Source organism: Haemaphysalis longicornis, unplaced genomic scaffold, assembly GCF_048455015.1.
Source record: "Haemaphysalis longicornis isolate Haplotype H1 unplaced genomic scaffold, Haemaphysalis longicornis Haplotype H1 scaffold_9, whole genome shotgun sequence".
Classification (NCBI taxonomy): domain Eukaryota; kingdom Metazoa; phylum Arthropoda; class Arachnida; order Ixodida; family Ixodidae; genus Haemaphysalis; species Haemaphysalis longicornis.
Genome location: NW_027526460.1, coordinates 120,393,335 through 120,400,694, shown reverse-complemented (window position 1 = coordinate 120,400,694; position 7,360 = coordinate 120,393,335). Strand labels below are relative to the sequence as shown.

General features: G+C 43.0%; 1 long non-coding RNA gene across 1 annotated transcript; it reads right to left on the bottom strand.

Moving 5' to 3' along the window:
- Positions 1-3,167: 3,167 nt before the first annotated feature.
- Positions 3,168-6,177, bottom strand: LOC144153714 (uncharacterized). The gene is made up of 3 exons (XR_013319358.1): positions 6,112-6,177; positions 4,723-4,803; positions 3,168-3,307 (listed from the first exon to the last, which is right to left on the bottom strand). It is a non-coding gene; the product is annotated as an uncharacterized LOC144153714 (long non-coding RNA).
- Positions 6,178-7,360: the final 1,183 nt, after the last annotated feature.

Sequence of the window (7,360 nt, the reverse complement as noted above, 5' to 3'; positions counted from 1 at the left end):
GATCAGGTGGCTTAAGTAAACGGCGGTGCGAGCAGGAATTGCAATTCGCTCGCCGACGCCGTTCTCATGCTCCAGACAGGAAACAAAAGCCGGCTGCACTTGTCTCTTTTACCTGCTAGATGCACACTGAATCTACATGTGGCGGCTAATTTATTGAACTAAAATCAATAGGTCGCCTGTAAACACCAGCGGCACGATATAGCTCTGGCGGTTCACGATGTGTACGGAATGAATGGGTCGTATTTTTAAAGACGATAGTCTTTCTTGGGCTACTTAAACCCAGAAATTTTGGTCTGTCTGTATGTCTGTCTGTCCGTCTGTCTGTCTGTGACCCGGCCAAAGCAAAACAATGCCTGCGCAATAGTCTTATATAGTCACAGCTAAACCTACCTGTCTATGTCCGGTGTAATGTTCATACTTGTCAACATTGTTGATGAAGAACAAGACATTACGCAAATATGAGACAACAAATCAATACAGAAGTGATATTTGCAGTGTTCCTTTATAAAAAAAATCAAACATGCTTGACTTTTGCTAAATTAAATACTTCATCAACTGCAGAAAAAGAATTCACTCCGCCGTCGCCTGCTGTCGCCCGCGCCACTATAGCTTCTGGCGCCATTTTAAGGAATGAACCGGCAACAGTTACGCAAGGTTCCACTAGATAGGTTTCACGTTCTACTTGCAACGCACGCGGAGTAGGGAAACGCGGTTCTATAAACGTTGAAGTAGGGCGCCTCGAAGAACGCGCGTCTTCGCCGTACGGCAGCGTTCGCATCGAGATACCCGGTTTGGAGCAGTGGAACGCGGGAAATTTAAAATGATTTAAGCAAACCTTTGGCGTCTTTCTTTACCGTGGGAGGAGCGCGACGCAAGAGGAACAACATGAGAGGTGAGCGGGAAAGCAAAGGGAGGCATTTACTTTGCAAAAGCCGATAAAGACTATCGTCTTTTGACGGCATTTGCAACGAAAGGAGCAGATACGCGGCCAATTTTTTTTCTATGGCTGCAGAAAAACAGCCCATTGATCTCAGGCCTGAAGATCCGCCATATGTTATTGATTTTTTTTGTGTGGCTTTCTCTTAACTGACGTGAATGAGGAAACCATTATGCTTGGAGATAAAGGCCGGCTTACTGCCGTAAGCCTATTATTGTAAACGAATGCTCGCTTCGTATAGTACCATTACCCTGGAAAATGTAGCGCAAGAACTAAGTTAACGTATTTTAAGGCTACTGCTTTTACCGATGCGGTACAAGGCAGAAATAATCTTTGTCACAATATTTCACGAATTTTTGCATGCTGTGAGCTTTAGCGCTTGCTTAGGATTAGTCGTAATGGAAAATCGGGCAGCAAATATATCATCTCTTTCAAGATGTGAAGCCTGATTGTTTCAAGAAGCATTGCACCGAGTGTTGTTTCATTAGGCATAAAGTGATTGTTGTGTGACATCCCTTTTTTAGGATTCTGGACTCGTTTTCTTTTAGGAGGCGTTTTACCTAGTAGCCAAATTAGTAGCAAGAGGTTTCGAAAAATTTTCCCTTAAAATATTTCTTGTCGCATTTTCTAGAAATTGAACATTTATTTCCTACGTACGTTGGAAAATGTGTACATAATTAGAAATGTTGTACTTATTGTGCTTGGCGTTTCTTATTACTTTTTGAAGTGCATTTCTAAAAATTATTGCTTGTCTCATCTTTAAACGTTTCCTTGGGGTGAAAGGTGGGGCATTTTCATTACACTAGGAGGAAAAGACAAAAAGCATGAAAGCAGAGTCATGGTTGTCCATAGTTGCTGTAGGGAAACAGTACCCGGGAATTGTTGTTGTCGAAACGTTATTGGGAATGCTGGCCAGTGGCTAGCTCCAGGAGAGCATTACACGAACAAGGATTCAGGGCCTGTGGGTGTCGTCGTAAGGTTGGGAACACTTCAAACGCTTTCCGCACGAAGATGAGATGAAAAAAGACTACATTGTTATAAAAACGAAAAATATCGGTTTTTGTTACGCAAATGATGATGTTTAACGTTGTGTTTTGCTAAGTTTGTTTGGATAAATTGTGTCGTAGTGTAGTTGTGACGAAGTGAATTTCCAAAAGCGAGAAAATGTGGTGCAGCGGCGAGTGCTGTCATTGAGATCGGCTCTTGTTGGGCGGTAATAGGGAATTGAGGGAGCGTTCTAGGGCTAGTTGAATTTCCGAATTTCCTCTTGGCAGTATAAGTGTGGGTGATAAACGTATAGAAAAGATTCTTTATGCCGGATTAGGATAGAATGAGTTAACGTGTCCTTGAAGTGTTAGAGCCTTCAGACGTTTTAACTTCGGCTGCTTAAATGGAGGTAGCCAGATTAAAGAAGAGTGGAATCATATTATGGGCATTGAGACAAGGGTGGTTCGCGTGGTGCATCGCCTGCGAGAAATTGAAAGCTGAATAGTGAACGGGTTCTCGTCAACCACGTGAACGGTCTGTTCCTAAGGCCGTGTTTGTTTCTACTTCATGACAACGGGATCAGAAAATTTGGTCGGGAAGCCTGATGTTTTGTGTGCAGAGATTTGCTAAATATAATCGTGAACTGTTGATAGTAGACCATAATTAGACAGTTTCTGGTTAGTTTTATAGGAGCAGTTAGGATGCGAAGATAGGTAAATAGGGACCTTGAATCATACATCAATTAGCCGAGGGCGCTGTCCTAGAGGGCGGCTTCTTTCACGTCTGGTAAAATTCAAAGATTATCTTAAATATGTCACAGTGTGTTCAGATTTATTATAATATTTGACATTAGGAATCGTTTGTACTGAGATGTGCGGCGTGAATACTAGTTTCTCACGTTAGCAACTCTAGCGTTTACAGTGTCTTTGTTTACGGTACGACGATGTCAGTGTTGTTTTCGAATAGCTTTCGCGCGCTATGCGGATGTTGAAAGAGCAATTTTACTGCAATGGGGCCGCTGTCGAGTCATTGGTATGTCTAATAATAGAAGATAAGGAGTTGTCGAACCACACGCGCTAAGGTGTATGCATACCTTGGGGGTCACCTGGGTTTTGAACCTTTTCTGACTTGTTTGTTCCTGATGAAGAAGGGGGGCTGCTTGTGTTATTTTTTTCAATTTTCAATGACGGAAGATACCAGTTTCTGTAGTTTGATATTTATTATAGCCTGTAATTTATAATCTCTATTTGAAGTCACCCTCATCATCAGGGCAAAGGTCTCTGCTATATTTAGGAACGACAACTCCGCATGTGTCAACGAACTGGTCGATGCAGTGTTGAGGTACATTGTCCTTTACTTCTCTTGTCGTCCAAAGCATGCACGCTGGAAATGAATGAGAGAAATGCAAGAATGACATGGACGCAAGCGTTTGCAAGCAGAAGTAATTGTGCATTTCTAAATTAAGTCATGGTAATCGCAAACAAAATACGTAGCACAAGAGCATAACGTGCAACTGAGCGTTCAGCTGCCTCAAGCGGGAGATAAGAAAACCAAATTAAGTTGATGGTTGGATGTTTATGGCGCAAGAAAACCAAATCAACGAAAATGTATGCTATACACCTGAGCAGCAACGAAACATCATTTTTAATATACACTAAAAAAGAATCAACGCAGGTAAAAACATTTTACCCTGAAAGCATGCAAGCCACCCTTTTCACAAATAAACACCAGAGAGTAGACACAAAACGGCGCACAAAAGGTTACTTTGTGCACCTTATTTTCTATTCCAATGGCTATAGCTGGACATTTTCACCAAAAATATAGAATTCCGGAAGAATGTGACTGATTTGTTTGAAAATACAAGCCCTTGGTAACTTACCCTTCCGTACTCGGTACATTAAACACATTTTTGACGAAAAACACGAAGGCAAGAATCAAAAATCGTTCAAAGGTAGCGCCACTGTGACGAAATAACGGCAACAGTGCGCATTAGAGCCCAGCCGTAAAACGTCGCTTTTAGTGTGCTATCTGCACGTATGAATTGAAGTTGCGATCAAAGAGAAGCAGAGGCCCCACTGTGCTCTCCTCGCTATGTTTCTCAGAAGTGGTTTCGGTGGCCGTATCCAATTATATACAGAAACTTTTTGGGCCTGTAGACTTCACCAGCAAGCGGCCGGGCCTTCGCCACGGCTCCACCTCTTTTCAATATTAGCGACGTTATTTTTCGAAGTTTGCCATTAAATTTGGGTCAGTGTTATTGGTGCAAAGCAACTTTATTTTGGAAGTTGTCATTTGCTAAATGGTCATACTATTGCTCGACTGCACATACTTCCGCCTCAGTTCAATAGCTGCAAAGCGAAGGTTAGCAAGGGCTGAACCACAGGCTTTGCTATGACTGAAAGTCAAGCGCTTACAGGAATTATGCCCAAAAGCTGGATGCCGAATGCAAATGAGGCTGGATTGTAACGTTTTGAGCTATTTTGAGTCTGCTGAAACAATTTTAAAGACCCCACTCATCACCACCTAGATCTAGACTACGAAAAAATACTGCCGGTACTTGGAATATCCAAATTAATGTATCGTAATTCGGTAGTCGGTTGCATTCCCCCAGATTTCATTCGTTGGTGTGTTAGTTTGGCAATAACACGCGAAACTACATTACCAGGGAAAACTACATTAAAATAGCACACCAAAAGAGACGAGTGTGATTCTATAGTATCAGAAGGTGCCTTTGCTCTCTCGAACCATACCCCTCACTGCAGATGGTAAAGCACCAGTAAAAAGGCCATATTACTTACTATATCCTTGAAAGTCGAGATCAGTGATGACACAGTTCTCGTAGTCAGTGTAGTAATATCGGGCTTCAAAGGGTTCAGGATCTGCGAATTGACAAATATTGCCTCTTCGCTTAGGCAGGGAAGTGTGCCACAAATACAGCCACACATCAAGAAAAATTCGGTGCTGCTTTTGCTCGAAAGAAAATCAGCATACAAACACTTTCTCCGGAATAATCATGGATCCCAAAAGGTTGCGCTACGCTTAGTACAGATGGTCTCGATTCACGGTTTCAAGTAGACGGAAATCAATTCGCGCTGAAGAAATGAGCACAAGCAATGCAAAAACAAGGCTAATGGGCACGTACATTTTTCGTACAGTGCAATGTTTTATTGGCCCTGACACTGTCTTTCTAAAAATCTTGGTAACTGAAACTCTTACTTTTGTCTTGGGACGTTAGCTTTTGTTAGTAATTAATTTGTTTTCAAACGGCAGACGCATCAGGCCCTATAGCAAATAATGCATGCATATATTTCATTACCTTGCTAAGAATATTGTTCGCGCTAAGTATTTGTTTGGTATTTATTTCTGCTTGTACAAAAGGATTTGGGAGTGCAGACTAACAACACCTGTCAAGCTAAAAACCTACCTTTTTATATTATCGCCCCATTTTGATTGCTCCGGAGAATAACATGTATAATCGAATTTCGGAAATCTTAAGCTTTCTCAGTACTTCCAAGGGTGTTTAAGTGTAGACAAGCCAGTATACAGACGAAATTATTATCGTAGACGGCGACTACCTAGTAAAAAAACTGCGCTATTGAAACCTAATGAACAAGCCTTTAAACAAACAATCTTGAAAATCAATTTTTTAAGACTGGAAACACTAGCATCGAACAGACATTATTAGGGTGAAAATGTAGGTGACAGAACACTTTTTTTTCGGTCCCGTGTTCTGCCGTCAGAACGATAGCTCCGTATATTATAAGCTGCGCAACATTTGCCCAGCCCGCAACATCTATAAAGCTGTCAAGAACCAATGTGCCTACTGCTGGCCTTGTTTAGCTATAAAATATCTAATATTTCAAAGTTGTCAAAATGAACCGCATGCCATAAAAAACTATACGCCAGTTCGTCAGCTTGGTGTCAGTAAAAAGTGTTCGGTGAATATTTCTTACTGTTCACTCATTCGTGTTCTGATTACGCAGCCAGCAGACTGTCGTCTGTGCGCAGGCAGAGACTACATGGTTCCTAATATGATCCAAGTTTTACTGCCAGCGCACCGAAATACCACGGCCAGATTTTGACCAATCAAAACATATAATGTTTCAATCGGGAATTATCAGTTTTCCAGTGATTCCCGTTAGTAGCCCAAATATTAGAATAGTGAATGCCCTTCGCCTGCTCCTTACCTTCTCCAACGGTTATAATATATGTTGCTGGAGAGTCTCCCGGCTGGACACGAAAGTCCAGATACCTGCACCCGGGAGAAAGAAAATGTTGTTATCTATAAAGCGCAAACGATTCGAAACTGTCTGCTGGGTACCGGAATGTTAGTTCAAATTTCGAGATTTTTCAAAGGTGGTGTTGACGGAACCTGCTGCTGACAATACGTCAGGACACTGTGTGGCCACAATGGCTTTTAGCCATAAGAGAAGTAAAACGATGGAATAGCACTGAGCAAAAAAAGCAGTTCCTGCATTTGACGTGACCACCATTTCACCGCAAAAAGGCCTGTTGTGACGCTGCCATCCCAACGCCGGCAACCAGTTGTTACCTACGGCAAGGCGTCCCAGTACCCGGCTCCGTCGCCTCTGTCATACGGGGTAGAGTGGTAACGAAAGGCCAGCAAATGTTGCTATCTTGGTGACTAAGACAAGAAGCAGAAGGCAAACTTAACTGGTTTACTCTCTGGCGAGAGATGAGTCGAAGCAACACAAGAACAATACCCTTCCGGGCCAGGTTACAGTACAGGACTCGAGCAGAGTAACAGCGTTGATTCGGTGCTTCAGACAAGAAGCAGAAGGCAAACTTAACTGGTTTACTCTCTGGCGAGAGATGAGTCGAAGCAACACAAGAACAATACCCTTCCGGGCCAGGTTACAGTACAGGACTCGAGCAGAGTAACAGCGTTGATTCGCTGCTTCAAAACGAATAATCTCCTGCTCTCGGGGCCCCTCTACGTATGCCCCAGCACTAAAGGTAAAACGAGTTCTCCCCCTGCATTTTGCACATCGTACGAATATAGTACAAACACACAGAAAACTATTTCCACAGTTCAGGGGGGATCGGTAGTAGCGGCGCACGCTGAGTGTGTGAGAGTGGAAAATGGAGTTCTTCGCTGAGTCGTCCGCGTCCTTCGGAGAAGTCTCCACACGTCACGTTCGCAGCCGCCGAAGTTTGAATCCCGTAGATAGCACGGCGCTCTAGCGCCGACCGTTTGGCGGCATGTTGGGATCTGTCCGAGGCCGATTTGCACTCGCAAAACTTTGCACGACGCGCGAACATGGTAACGGCGCGCAGAATCGTAACAGGCCCCACGTAGAGGACAGATGATTTGGTTAAGTGCCTTGTTCACTTTTAACATTACAGTTTAGGAAGGTATAGACATGTTTGGAATGTTATCCTACAACCAATAGAGACTTAGGTTCTCGGAAGTAA